Source organism: Odocoileus virginianus, chromosome 30 (genome assembly GCF_023699985.2).
Source record: "Odocoileus virginianus isolate 20LAN1187 ecotype Illinois chromosome 30, Ovbor_1.2, whole genome shotgun sequence".
In the NCBI taxonomy this organism is placed as follows: domain Eukaryota; kingdom Metazoa; phylum Chordata; class Mammalia; order Artiodactyla; family Cervidae; genus Odocoileus; species Odocoileus virginianus.
This window is the reverse complement of record NC_069703.1, coordinates 32,696,055-32,710,791: the sequence shown is the minus strand read 5'-3', so window position 1 is coordinate 32,710,791 and position 14,737 is coordinate 32,696,055. Positions and strand designations below refer to the sequence as shown.

The 14,737-nt window shown below is 39.8% G+C and overlaps 1 protein-coding gene across 3 annotated transcripts in view; it reads left to right on the top strand.

Annotated features, from left to right (window-relative positions):
• Positions 1–14,737, top strand: part of EIF4G3 (eukaryotic translation initiation factor 4 gamma 3) — a 348,977-nt gene that overhangs the window by 92 nt on the left and 334,148 nt on the right. The window lies entirely within an intron of this gene.

Genomic DNA, 14,737 nt, shown 5'->3' with positions numbered 1-14,737 from the left:
TCACCTTCCTGCCAGCCCTTCGGCTCGCTTCGCCGTGGACCGGGGTTAGGGGTGTCGGGGACTGTGGCCCCTCCGGGGACTCTCCTGCCCGCAACCACTGCCCAGCCAGGGGCAGGGACGCTTCTCCTCCAGCCCACGCACCCGACCTGGCGCCGGAGCTTTTGGGGGTGCCCTGGCAGCAGCTCTGCGGGGGATGGGGAACTCCCCCCTCCCCCGGACCCTCTGCACTACTGTGCAGACTAGCTCTATCGGCCTTGCTTCTGCAGCCCTTCCCTTTTGGAGCCGGGGCGGGGTGGGAGACACCGTTTCCCCCTTCTCGTGTCTCCTCCCCTCGAAACCCGACCCCCCCCCCCCCCCTTTTATTAGGCCGAATTTGCTGGTGCCTGTGACCAGCCCCGCAGGGAAGGCTTTTTCTCTGATTGTTGTAAGGACGACACCCTCCTCCTGATCTCCCTTCAGCTCCCGCTGCAGCGGGGCATGGTGGGCTTCCTTGATTATCGTGGTTAATACATAATAAACTTTATTGGTAAATTTCCCGTGTGAAACTAAACTCAGCTCGTTCCAAAGGTAAGTCGGATTTTCAGTCTACGGTGAAATTTTGCAGAAAGCACTCCCTCTGGCTAGTGTTTTTTTTTTTTTTTTTTTTTTTTTTAGCGATTGGGAGAGTTGTGATGTGGTTTGTGGTGGAACGCGATCTAAGGAGGAAATGTTACGCCGGACGCTTCCCTGTCTTTGACCTTTTTTAAAGGAAGAGGAAGTTAACTGACATTACCCATCACCCCCAAAAGTCTCACTTCTTGGAAGACTGGTGTTAAATGCTGAATATTTTTAAAGGGCTTGAATTTACTCTTCCTAGGCCTGATATCTGGAGGGTACCGTGGTTCCTGGCTGAAAAGTCTAGTGTTGAATATGTCTAATCTCATGTTATTTGCTCGACTGTAGAGTTTTTGCACAGCTTTGATTGAAAAGACTTGGTGACGAGGTATTTTAGTTAAAAACCAGCGGGTGAAGGTAAAACGTTGAGTTCATGAATTCCACGGAGAATTAGAAAGGCATTATTACCTACCTGAGAGTAACATTTCATTATACACCCCTCCCCCCAATCCGTTGTATTTATGTAAATCAATAAATAATTATTGGATGTTTAGATGTGTTGTGTTTTTGTATTTGTGTCATCGTGTGTTTGACTATTAGAGAGAGTAGGGTGTTGGAGCAAGCGAAACTAACTGCTGTGAGGTCCACAGATTATTTCACAGTCTGTAGTTTGATTCTTGTCTGTATCCATTACTTTGAGAAGGGAAAGGTATCTCCCCCTCTAGTCATCTCAGGTCATCGTTTTGGTTTCTGTCAAGTGCCATTTTGTCTGTGCTTTGAATATTGTTAGTCCACATTTTTTCAATCCAAGCAGTGTGGCGCAGGGTAAGATAAATTCCGTTCCAGTGTGATGTGTGTACTGATTTCATAATGTTTAACTGCATGATTCTGTTTAATTAAGAATTGCTCACTGATGAGACTGGTTAGTGATTCCATAGTGTTTGCTGCCCGTTAAAAACCTGGTTAGTTTTGATCAGTGTCCCTAGTTGCTTTACTTTGGGGGGTGGGGGAGACTGACTGATACTCCTACTTCAAGGTAGAATCCAGTATTGGATCTCTTAAAGATATCTTCACTTAATGCTTTGTGAGTTTAAATTCCTTTTTAATTTCAGGGTTTTTTTTTATCTTGATTGCCCATACTTGGTTAGCGCTCTTTAAGTTTCTATACTGTGCCACCAAGTAAATTATTCGTTACCTCCATCTTGGAGCTGTTTGGGAAATTAAACATATGAAAGGCGGCCTGTAGTTATGTGTTCTTGGCTACAAAGTGTAAGGACCGAGGTGCTGAGTCTGACAGTGCTTGGTGAGTTTAGTGGCATTATTTGGATACTTAAGTGTTTCAAGTGTGCTTTTACAAGTGCATTTCACAAAGGAAGGACTTTTAAAAGTTGTGAGTTTGTTGCAATATAAGTTAGTAATACTGCAACAGTTGTTAAAGGAGATAGATCTAAATGTAGTAATATAGGTTACTTAGTTTTATGTGGCTTTTTTTTACTTTGGCTCATGTCAGTGAAGTAAGATTAAATTTTCTTCTTGATGTATTTCACAGTTCTGTTATCTTTTATTTGCTTTACACATTGAAAGATTACAATTGCTAAATCTGAAAGCTTGTAAGTATATGAAGTGTAGATTACAGATTTCATTATAACATGCCAGTGGTGGAATGTTATCCGTGGTAATGGGGAATTGGCTAAAAATGGATTGAAATAGGGTAATTTTGCTTTTCTACACTGAGGGAATGTGGGGATTTGTATTTGTTTGATAAAAGTGATCATCATATAAATTGATACACATCGAAGCATTGAGACTGGAGTGCAGAGTTGGAGTTGCCCTTTCTGTGGCTTGATTAACTCCAGTTCTTCAGAATGTACTGGTGTAGTTGTGTTTGAATTAATAAGTTTAGATAGCATTTTAAATCTGTAAAAATATAAGGAGACTCATGTAACGATGTCTGTGCTTCGTTTGTACTCAGTGTTCAACTGCAAATCGGAAATGCTAATCAGTTGGAATTGAAGCTTAATGCAGCAGGCTCCTAAGGCCCTGTCAGGTGGAGGTCCTTGGCTGCCGAGAGGCTGGATGGGACCTGTCCAGGGGTGGATGGGCCTTGGCGGAGGGTGGGTGGGGACGGTGAGGATGAAAGAAGATAAACCCCGATACAAAAAGGGCTGATGCCAAGCGAGAAATATGCTTAGAGTTTCTATAACATAATCCAGTGTGAATAGTTTATGAAATTGGCACTTGGGGATCCTTGCCTTGAGATTTGCTCACCTCACCTTCCCAGTGTGAGGTTCCAGGAGGCTCTACTGAGAACCTCATGCTGATTCTTAACCTTTTCTAGGTAACAAACAACTTTGACATTTTGATAAAACCTTGTAGTCCCTCTCCAGAGAAAATTGTACATGCATAGAAAATCTTGCTAACATTTTTCAGGGAGTTCTTGGGTCCTCATTAAAAGCCTAGTTCTTTAGATGGAAATTGCTCACCCTTGAGATAATTGAAGATAAATGAGTTTGAATTCAAGTGCCCAAGTAGTTCTGACTTAAACAGAACAATTTTGCGGTCTGTTATGAATACTCAATGTTCTATTTATATGGAAAGGCTTCAGGATGTAATTTCTCTCAGGGCTGCTGACACTTCTGGGGAGTCTAGTTACTGTTTAGGGGGAGTTGGTTTGGTTAAGAAAATCAGAGCAGTAAGTTCTTTAAAGAAACTTAATTTGGTAAAGGCCTGTGGTGACCCCCAAATGACTTGTGTCCTCAGCTCTTTTGTCTTAGATATGACATACATTAAAAGCAAATATTCTCTTTATTTTCGGTACTATAGTTTTCCCTTTTTTGCATTCTGTGTTGATTTTCAGTTTTATAGGCTGAAACCAGTAACATTTGCTTTCTTCTTTTTGCCTCCATCAAAGCTAAATCTGAGTGATAATAATGGTGTTTATTTATTGAGTGCCTACTGTTCTAGGAGCTGTACATATATGATTTCATTAATTTGCACAAGAACTCTAATGTTCTCTGTTTTACTGATGAGGAAACTGAAGTTCAGAGGAAACTGAATTTCAGAGAATGTAAGTAACGTTCTCAAGGTCATCTATCTAGTAGGTAGCGAACTGTGGTTCAGACTGTGGTCCTAAGGCTTATGGATGTCCTTTCTGTGTGCTGGGCTACTTCTTACCAAGTGTGCGTGTGAGAGTGAGGGCAGCAAGGATGCCCTCCCGTATTTTATAGCTAGAGGAAGTCTGTATAAAGTAAAGGATCTCTGTGGAGTAACCTAAAGTGCAGTGATGCTGTACCATGTTTTAATTAGCTCATAGCTACATACAGCTAGACAAGTAGGTTATCTTTACCTCCTTGAGCCTTGAAGCATAGGAATAGGCCTGCCACATTTGATTCAGTGCATGTTTCTGCTTGTTCAGATGTTAGCAAGCCATCTCTCAAAATACCTGTATAACTAGCAACTAGAACTGTGTAGCTTATGCAGTGGCCAGTAGTCTATTTACTCCTAAGCCCCACCATCAACAAAGATGGATCTGCTTTGAGACCCAGATCTCCCTCCTCTTGGGAGGGAGGGTGGGAGAGTGACACAAGATGGAGATGAAGAAGGAACAAAGTTAGATGCCTGATTCGCATCAGCTCTTGCCTCTGCTGCTGCTATGCCCTGTACTAGGCTCACTGGTATTTTCCATCAAACTCGGAGAACTTAAATTACCTGAGGACCAATAAGTTGCTTTTCCACACTGGGGTCTCTGATAAGATTTTTACAAAAAGACCTGCTAAAAAATGTTATTGAAAACCGTGTTTTAAATCAGAATAGGGTTGCCACCTTTTAGCTGTTTATATTGGTGCTTTAAGTGGCAAGTTTAAAAATTGTTCGTTCATCCAGCACCTACTGTGCAGTTCATCCAGCACACTCAGTGTAGGTCTCGGGTTGAAGTCCTTGCCCTCAAAGAACTGGGTCCAGACAGGTGAACGACGGAATAGCGTGAGGCAAGTACAATTACTCTGGTCTAAGAGCCTAGCCTAGGGGCAAGGGGGAATTAGGGCTTCCTACAAGAAATCCTGAGCTAAATTAGAAGGATGAGTAAGAATTACCCAAGGTTTAGAGAGCTTTCTCCTCTGCCAGCTAACTTTTCCCAGTTCCTTTGCTGTTGCTGCTACATAGAATGTTAGTACTGAAAGGGTTTCAGGCATGTTTTAGGTTTTTAGAAGTGGCGGAGAAGCTAGAAAGACATACCAGAGAACATGGCAATCAAAACACAGTTGCTATAGATTGAAAATATCTTAAACATCATAATATGAGAATATGAGAAGATGCATTGATGTTAATATATCAGATCCTGATTTCTGTGGTTGGTTCTTTCCTAGTCTCCTTCCCAGTCATCCTATAATATCCCCTGCCCTTCTGATACTAGAATGGCTTGGAAGCAGTACCTGCTGGCCCCAAAATATAAGTAGATTTCACTTGGTGTATTGAGACGGTCAGCTGATAGGGAGTTTAAAAAAAAAATCTGGATTTGAGTTTGGCTTTTCCATTTTAATGTGTTATCTTGGACTGGTCATGTAACTGCTTTGGGCATCAGTTTCCCTTCCTCTGAAATGAAGAGGTTAGACTAGTTTACTAAGTGATCCTCTTGAATTGTAGGGGCTTTTTTTTTTGTAGTGGCTTTTAATTCTGAAGATTATGGTTTGAGGATTTGTTTTGTTCTTGCAAGTAGATGGGAAGGATTTATAGAGACCTATTAACGGTTTCTTAGTCTGTTTGATGGTCAGTGACACGTTTCTGTGGTGACTTAACTGATACTAGAGGCATTCTAACATGGACCACAGGGAAGGCAGCTTGCTCATATAAGAAGCGTCTGGTTTTTGTCTTGTTAATGTTAGATTTAGCCAAACAGATTGAAATACTTCTGTGACTTTAGTAGTGAAGACTTTATGGTCTGTGGTGGGATGACTCGAGGCTATAAATAAGGTTGCCATGTCGGATGGTGGCTTGCTCTGGGGGATGACCCAGCTAGTTCATTATGAGGTATGAGGGAGAAAGTATGTTCTGAAACAAACGCCTGTGGTGAGGACCGGTCTCTATTTTTACTTTAGGAATGATGCTTTGAGTCAATATAATAGGAAATGAAGTATTTCCTGATTATTAGGCAGGCGCCTGACTTCAGGCAGTGAATAAACTGCAGCTGGAATTTGCGTGGATGAAATATTGCAGGATCCTGAGATACTTCTGAATTCTCAGTTGGTTCCTAGTTCTTTGGCTTGCTGCCAGTCAGAAGGAATTTTTCACTTTCCTATACCCTTAGCTGAAATTTGAGATGGTTTGAGCTATGTAAAGTACATTCGAAACTTATCAGTTTTTATGATCTTTATTAACTAGTAGTTGTTTTGTACTTTTTTGAGCCCTGCGTGGGTGTTCCCTGACTCTTCTGAGACATTAAATTTTATCTACAGAGAATGTAAACCCCTTAAAGGCAGAGATTTTTGTTTTTTGTTCACTCTGTTGAGTTGCCAGCACCTATAACTGTGCTTGGCAGGTAGTCGGAAGTCTGTAAATGTTTGTTGAATGAAATGTTAACTTAAGAGTCTAGGAATCAGTTTAAGGTAAGTTTTGAGATAATATAGGTGACATCACAACAATTCTGGTACTCAAAGCTGCCCTAAAATTGTTTGCACTGATGTGTAATGGAATTGAAAATAGTTCCATAATTTCCTTTGAGATGGCATAAGCATTGACCTAGTTTGCAAAGCCGTCTAAAGTAGTTGGATTGCATTTGAAGTATAGATACTGAGAATTAGTTTATATAAAGGCCAAGGAGAAAAAACAGTCAAATGTTACTGTTAAAATTTTTGTTTTATACTTTTAATAATAATACATCAATTCAGCAAGGTTTGAAAAATATAGAAAAGTAAAAAGGAAGTCAGCCATAATCTTAGTATATAGAGATGCCCACTGTTTAACATTTTGGTATATTTTTTGTCCTTTTTTGTATGGACTTTAATTTTAATGGACTTAAAATCTGCCCTTTTTTGTAACATAACTTAAGGTCAAATTACATACAGTTTTATATCTTGCTTATTTTGTTGCTTAACTATCTGCCAACAGAAACTAGTTTTTTTTTTTTTTTTTCCCAGAAACTAGTTTTTGAGTAGTTTTATTCTTCATCAATTTGGAATGAACTATTTTTGTTGCTTTGGAAAGGTTTTCTTGAGAATATTCTTTTACCTTTGCCTTGTAGCTCAGAAGTTATGACTGCCCATTAGGAAGAGGAGGGTTGAAATCTTTATCAATAAGTCAGACATTTTTGAGTTACTGTGCCTATAATATTTTGTGTTATTTATAACATTAAGTGTATTGACATAACTTCATAGGGGCTTCTCTGGTGGCTCAGAGGTAAAGAATCCGCCTGCCAATGCAGAAGACATGGATTTGATCCCTGGGTGGAGAAGATCCCCTGGAGGATGAAATAGCAGCCCACTCCAGTATTCTTGTCTGGGAAATCCCATGGACAGAGGAGCCTGATGGGCTATAGTCCCTGGGATCACAAAGACTCTGACACGACTTAGTGACTAAGCAACATAACTTCACAGACTTCCCCCCTACAGTTATTTGCATTTAAAAAATTATTCCTTTGACTCCATCTTCATCCATATATTTAAACATACTTTAAAAAGATGTGAACAGGGTGTTATTTTTCAGTTAGGAATTGTATACATGTGTACATGTATATCAGAGAAGGCAATGGCACCCCATTCCAGTATTCTTGCCTGGAAAATCCCATGGACGGAGGAGCCTGGTAGGCTGCAATCCATGGGATCGCTAAGAGTCAGACATGACTGAGCGACTTCACTTTCACTTCTCACTTTCATGCATTGGAGAAGGCAGTGGCACCCCACTCCAGTATTCTTGCCTGGAGAATCCGAGGGACAGGGGAGCCTGGTGGGCTGCTATCTGTGGGGTCGCACAGAGTTGGATATGACTGAAGCGACTTACCAGTAGCAGTAGCAGTACATGTATATCCGATTTTCAGAAAATGTTGATATTTATATGGAGTGATTGGAGGGAGGATAAGACCATATAGGGTCTCATGCAGGGCTCAGGAAATAAGATTGAAGCATTGGAACAACCAGAATTTTGGTATGACAACGTGGGATCAACACTCCATCACAGTAGAAATAAGTACAGTTTTGAGCCAGTACAATATTTTTTACATTGAGAATGGAAAGGACTGAAACTTGTAGATAGAATGGAGGAATATTAAGAAAGGGTGAGTGATATGACCCCCAACTCTTTCTTGGCCCTAGAAAATAGCACAGAAGACACAGAATTTGAACTGTAAGATGAATTTTTAAAAAATTAAAAAGTTTAAGTTTACAGTCAGGGTTTCGTTGGGCAGAGAGGAAAGGATTGTGGTGAGTGGGTCATCAGCAGGAACAAAGATTTGGGCTTGAAATAAGCATGTGTATGCTGGGTTGTTGCTTCCCTGGTGGCTCAAGTGGTAAAGAATCCGCCTGCCAGTGCAGGAAATACGGGTTTGATCCCTGAGTCAGGAAGATCCCCTGGAGAAGGAAATGGCAACCCACTCCCATGTTCTTCTGTGGGAGGTCACATGGATAGAGGAGCCAGGTGGGCTACAGTCTGTGAGGTTGCAAAAGAGTCAGACATGACTTAGCAGTAACATGCTGGATTGTTAGGGTCTTGATCAGTATGCTTGGAGTGGAGGATTCTTGTGATACAATCCTTGAGATAATGGGTCCAGATTCTAGAGGACTTTGAATGAGTAAAAGAAAAGGTTAGATTTCGTTTGTATAAAGCATTGCTTTTTTTGGTGGTGGAGGGGCACAGTTTTGTTGAGGTATAATTTGCATATACCATAACAAGCCACCCATTTAGAGCAGACAGTTCAGTGGTTTTTAATTTATTAACATCATTCTACAACCATCACTGCAATAAATTTTAGAATATTTTCATTACTTTCCAAAAGAATTCATTAGAACTACCAGTACCCCCCCCCCCCCCCCCCCCAAACCATAGGCAAGTACTATTAGCCTACAGAGATTTGCCTATTTTCTGGACATTTTGTATAATGGAATAATATGATAAGTGGTCTTTTGTGAGTGGTTCCTCTCTGCATAAGTTTTTCATGGTTCAGCTATGTTCAAGCACATGTTTGAGAACCTTTTTTTAATTGTTGGAGAATATTCCAGCTGTCATGTTTTCTTCATCTGTTGATGGACATTTGGGTGGTTAAAACATTTACTGTTATATATAATTATGAGTGTTTTTGTGTGGATGCATGTTTTGATTTTTCTTGAGTAGATACCTAAGACTACAGTTGTTGGGTTTTATGAGGTAGCTCCACGTTTAACATTCTGAGGAACTGCCAAACTGTTTTCTACTACCATTTTACATTCCTACCAGCAAAATATGAAGATTCCAGTACTTGTCATTGTATGTTTTGATTATAGGCTGTTGTAATGGGCATAAAGTGGTATCTCATTGTGGTTCTGATTTGCTTTTCCTTGATGACCAGTGATGATGTGCGTATTTTTTGTGGGCTTATTGAACATTTGTCTTTGGAGAAATGTCTGTTCAAATCCTTTGCCCAGTTTTTAACTTAGTTGTCTTTTTATGATTGAGTTGTAAGAGTTCTTTATATAGTCTGGATACAAGTCCCTTTTCAGATATAACATTTACAGTTTTTTTTCCCCCATTGAGTGGGTCAGTCACCTTTTTTCATTTTTTACTTTCTCGATCGTGTCCTTTGAAGCCCCAAAGTTTTTAATTTTGATGAAGTCCAATTTATCTGTTTCTCTTTTGTCACTTGTGCTTTTGTATTGTGTCTAAGAAGGCTTTGCCTAATTCAGGGTCATGAAGATTTACATCTTTGTTTGCTTCTAAGTTTATAATTTTAGTTTTTATACTTAGGTCTCTGATCCATTCTGAATTTGTATGTATGGTGTTAAGTAAGGGTCTGAGTTTATTCTGCATTTGTATATCCAGTTGTTTCAGTACTGTTTGCTTGATTATTTTATCCTCATTGAATTGTCTTGGCACCCTGTCAGAAACCCGCTGCATTTCTTTTTTATTTATTGAAAACTGATGATGAAACAGTAGTTTTGAAGATTTATTTGGTTGAGGTGTGCAAGTTGAAATAAGGAACAGGAAAGATTAGGAGAGAAGGAATGGCATCACAGAACTACATGTAAAAATAATCCATTAAATGTTTGAGATTAGTGAGATGTGCTCCTATTTAATGACTTATTGAATAAACAGACTTTGACCATTTCTACCTTTTGTATAATGCCTGAAACTATTCAAAAGGAGATTTTGCCTCCTTCTGTCATTAAGGTAAATTCCTATTAGGCGGTGATAATTTTGTAAGAAATAAAGTATGGCCATTTGACTACTTTGTTGTCTTGTCAAGAATTGAAATTGTAAGTTAAAAACTCTTGGGTTATTGTATTTCACATAGAATGTTAGTTCTACCTAACGTGTGTATGTAATTTTCAAGTTAAATTTGATTATTTATTTATTTATCTATATCCTCAGGCTATCCTAACGTATATATTATTATAAAGAAACAAAATAGAGAAATAACCGCTATCCTCTGTGTGGTAGGATTTTTGTTTTTTTAACTGTTTAGGAAAAGACCCCATTAAAGAAGAAACTCTGTAACCTCCAGGTCTGATGACAGCAGGGTCTGTTTGCTTTGGATGGAGATTTTTCACACGCAGTTTCCTCAGTGACTTGAAATATTACAGTGTGGGGATGGGATGTTGGTTTTTAAAGATTGTGTTTACTTCCCTTGTGGCTCAGCTGGTAAAGAATCCGCCTGCAATGTGGGAGACCTGGGTTCAATCCCTGGGTTGGGAAGATCCCCTGGAGAAAGGAAAATCTACCCTCTCTAGTATTCTGGCCTGGAGAATTCCACGGACTGTATAGTCCATGGGGTCACAAAGAGTAGGGCACAACTGAGAGACTTTCACTTTCACTTAGCTTAGCTCTTACTAAATATGCAAAGGAAGTAGGTCTTAATTACCCTATGTGGAATTTTGAGGATATCAATACCTGGTTAATACTGTTGAGTCTTTGAGGCTAATATGTCATATTCAGCTGATAACTTAATATTATGTTGTTGATCTTTTGCAGAACTAATAGAATTTGGAACTAGTCCAACTTTCTGAGGTAACTGCTAAAGCAGACAGTGGAGTACTTGACCTTAGCTTATTACCCTTTATGCTGTGACTGGGTGAGTGTACTTGAATGTGGTACGTTTTAGGCAAGGCAGTGAGAGCTGAATGCTGTTCTGGAAAGTTGGTGATTTCATTCTTGACGTTCTTTAAAAAATCATTAAAAAGATCTAAGCATGTAAATATGCAGTAGCTTATTTTCACATTACATAAGCCTCCTTTGGGGGTCTCCTGATCTAACTTCCTGGCCCCCCCCTCAGGGGTATTTGTTCAGAGGCTAGGGGAGAGAGGATGACTTCCCTAAGCATCTGGTTTATTCCAGCTCAGACTGACTTGACAGCTTGAATAACACGCACACTTTGGCCTTCTCGCAAGGAAACCTAAGGTCCTCTCTCTCCCGCAATGGCCCTGGTTTGCGTGGTGAATTATATGCTCATCCTACCCAGTAACGGGCTTCCCTTGTGGCTCAGCTGGTAAAGCATCCGCCTGCAATGCGGGAGACCTGGGTTTGATTGGGAAGATCCCCTGGAGAAGGGAAGGGCTACCCTCTCTAGTATTCTGGCCTGGAGAATTCCACGGACTGTATAGTCCATGGGGTCGCAAAGAGTCGGACACGACTGAGCGACTTTAACTCACTGACTTACCCGGTAACGATTATGTAGCTTAGAAAATTAAGGGTGTTTATGTTATTTCTAAGTATGTTGCTAAAATGCTTTGTGAGGCACCAAAATCTTTTATATCGATTGGTCCAGTAATTTGTATTTGATGTTATAGTTATTATAGAGGTCTTTGACACTAGCATGTGAACTAAGTAGGAACAAAGCATTGTCAGCTCACTAAATAAAAAGAGCGACTTTACGTGAAGTAAATTTAGACTTGGAGAAAACCTGCCAAAATAGTAGGATGTGTCCCCTTACGTCTCTTGTGTCTTCCCCTACAGTTAGCATATTCCCTAACCAGGTACAGTGATCAGGAATAGGAAGTTAACTTTGATACAGTATTTTCAGCTAAGCTGCAGACCTTAATAGAATTTTTACCAGTTTTTCCACTATCCTTTTTCTGTTCCAGGATCCCACACTGCATTTAGTTACTATTTTTGCTTAGTCTCCTCTAGTCTGTCATTGTTTCTCTGTCTTTCTTTTTCATGACTGATCCCTTTGAAGGTTACCGATCAGATATTTTGTAGAATGTCCCTCATTTTGGGTTTATTTGATGTCTCCTCGTGATTTGAATGAGGTTATGAATTTTGATAAGGATACCAAAATGCACACTTTCCTAGTGTATCATATGAAGAGGTTCACCTTGTCAGTATGGAATGGTCAATATGAAGTGATTACTTGGTTAGATTGATCTTCCTACTGTGGAGTTGCAGTCTCACCCTTATAGTAAGTGTCTTGTGGAAGACTTAGCAAGTACTGGTTCTCCTCAGACTTTGGCACACCAATCTTAGTAACTGGTGGATATTACATGCAACATTTATTAAGTTTGTGGATGCTTAATTGGGACTTTCTAATTCTCTCTTTCCTTCCACATGTATTAATTGTAATTCTTCTGTGAGGAAGAGCTCTCCTCCATTTATTATTATATAGTCTATTATATATTTATATCATCAGTGAGTCATGGATATGTATTATCATTATATGTTTTGTTGCTCAGATTATTCCAACTTTGGCCATTAGGAGTTCTTTCAGATTGGCGCCTGTGTTTTTCCACCCAGCTAGCAACCTTTTTTTTTTTTTTCTTTTTTGGCTGTGCTGTGCTTCTTGTGGTATCTTGGTTCTCCACCAGGAAACTGATCCCAGGCCCCTACCAGTGAAAGTACAGAGTCCTACCCGCTGGACTGCCAGGGAGTTCATCCCCCCACCCCAGCCACCCTACCCTTGCTGCTTTTGAAAGCATTTCTTTACTTTCTGGCATCACACGATGTTTCAGGTTCATATTGTATTTTCCCTGCCTCAGTGCTGCAGTCAGCCACTTCTCCAAGAAATCCTGAGCCTTCTTCTTGGAGAATGGTGTTAGTGACCAAGCTCTAGGCCTAGCTGTGTTCAGTGTCACTAGAATGTCCTTGCTTCTAGGCCCTTTCAGCAGACAAAATTAGGGAATATATGTATTATACTAACCCACTTATATACACATTATCTGTATTTCTGTATTTATATATACATATGAGTCCCACTGCAGTGCCACCCAGTTTGTTTTAGCATTCCGCTTCTCCTTGTTTATTAAATGTCTCTAGTAATGAAAGCCTGATTCTGCATATCTATAATCTTCTCACTTCATTGTACACAAAGAGTACAAAAAGAGTTTGAGAATTTCTAACGCTTTTCTTCTACTTTTGGTTTTGATTGTTTGTTTTGAGCATGTGAAACATTACTCTGGTTCCAAGAGTCCGAATTATACTTAAAAAAAAAAAGATGAAAAATGCACTCAGAGGAGGAGCGCGCCTCCTGTTTACGCTGCCCAGTTCCCCTTCTTCTTCGTCGTCTTGTTTTAAGACTAATCTCCTGCCCCTCTTTTCTCCCCCCCGCCTTTTCTTTTTGATTTGGTTTTGACTGTGCTGGGTCTTCGTGGGCTCGTTGGGCTCTCTGGTTGCGGCGGTGGAGGGCTGCTCTCCGGTTGTGGTGGGAGGACTTCTCAGTGCAGTGCTTCTCTCGCTGCAGGGCACAGGCCCTCGGGCTCGAAGGCTTCAGCTGTCGTGTCTTAGGGGCTCCAGAGCATGAGTGGCAGTGGCACACGGGCTTAGCTGTGCCACGGCACGTGGAATCTTCCTGAACTGGGGATCAAACCCATGTCCCCTGTGTAGCAAGAGGTATCCTAACCACTAGACCATCAAGAAAGTCCTGTTTCCCTCTTCTTTTCCACCTATACTTGGAAGTAACCTATTTCTTAATTTCTGGTTTATCTTTTCTGTGTTTCTTTTACACAAATGAGTAGATACCTGTGTATTTTCTTTTATCTCTTTTCTTACATGAAGATAGCCATGTTGTCATGGTGAACCCCATAATCTCCTTGAGTTCCAGTTTTCTCATCTGTAAAATGAGGAAAATTGTACCTCTCTCTTTTTCGAAGGGTTTTGATTCTGATTGAGATAATGAAAGAGTAAATGATTTCTAAACTTTATGATGGCCTTTATAAGGCAACAAACAACATTAGTGGTTTCTGTCCAGGGAAAGGACTTGACTTATTTGACCTTGCAATACAGTATCAGAAGCTTTTGTTATTGTGAAACAATTTGGGAATTAAAGCAAAGTTTTTTTGTTGTTCTAGTTTTTCATTATTCATTATTATTATTATTTTTTTAAATCAATTTTCAGTATGGCTTTAGGTTATCACAGTGTATCATGTGTAATTATTTAGTTTTATTTTTGAGCTTGATGAGCATCTGAATTCCCCAGCAGTCATGTTTTTAATTTATATTAAAACTTGGTCAGATTTTAAAAGTATTCCTTCTATTAGCATAGTTGCTAAAAGAACGAAATGTGTACAGCTTTTTGTTTTGTTCTTATCTTGTTTTGCTCCCAGAGATGTGAATTTGAAGGACTTTTTATGTTTAGGTTCTATTGGGAACTGCAGGTCCAGTGTCTTTACTTCACATCTGATAATTTTATTTAGTCAGAAGATGTATGTATTTCACATTCTTTGAGTTTGCCTAAGAGTAAATTCTTTTGATGAGCTTTGAAATCAGAGATGTACTCTAGTTATCCCTGTAGAACCCATGGACAGACTACCTGCCTTGTTTTTTATGTTGTTAAATTTTGAATGCCAGGTCTGGTGAATTGTTTTACTTGAAGGAGCTTAACCGAAATAGAAATTTAGCCATTAAGTGTTGCAGTTTATATGCACTTTTAAAATAACAACCCCTTTTCTTCAGTTAACCATATATTCATCAGAGAGTCTAGGTGCAAAAAGTAAGTCTCTCCATGCTTTTAGTGAAATTGAGGCTTTGGTCTATT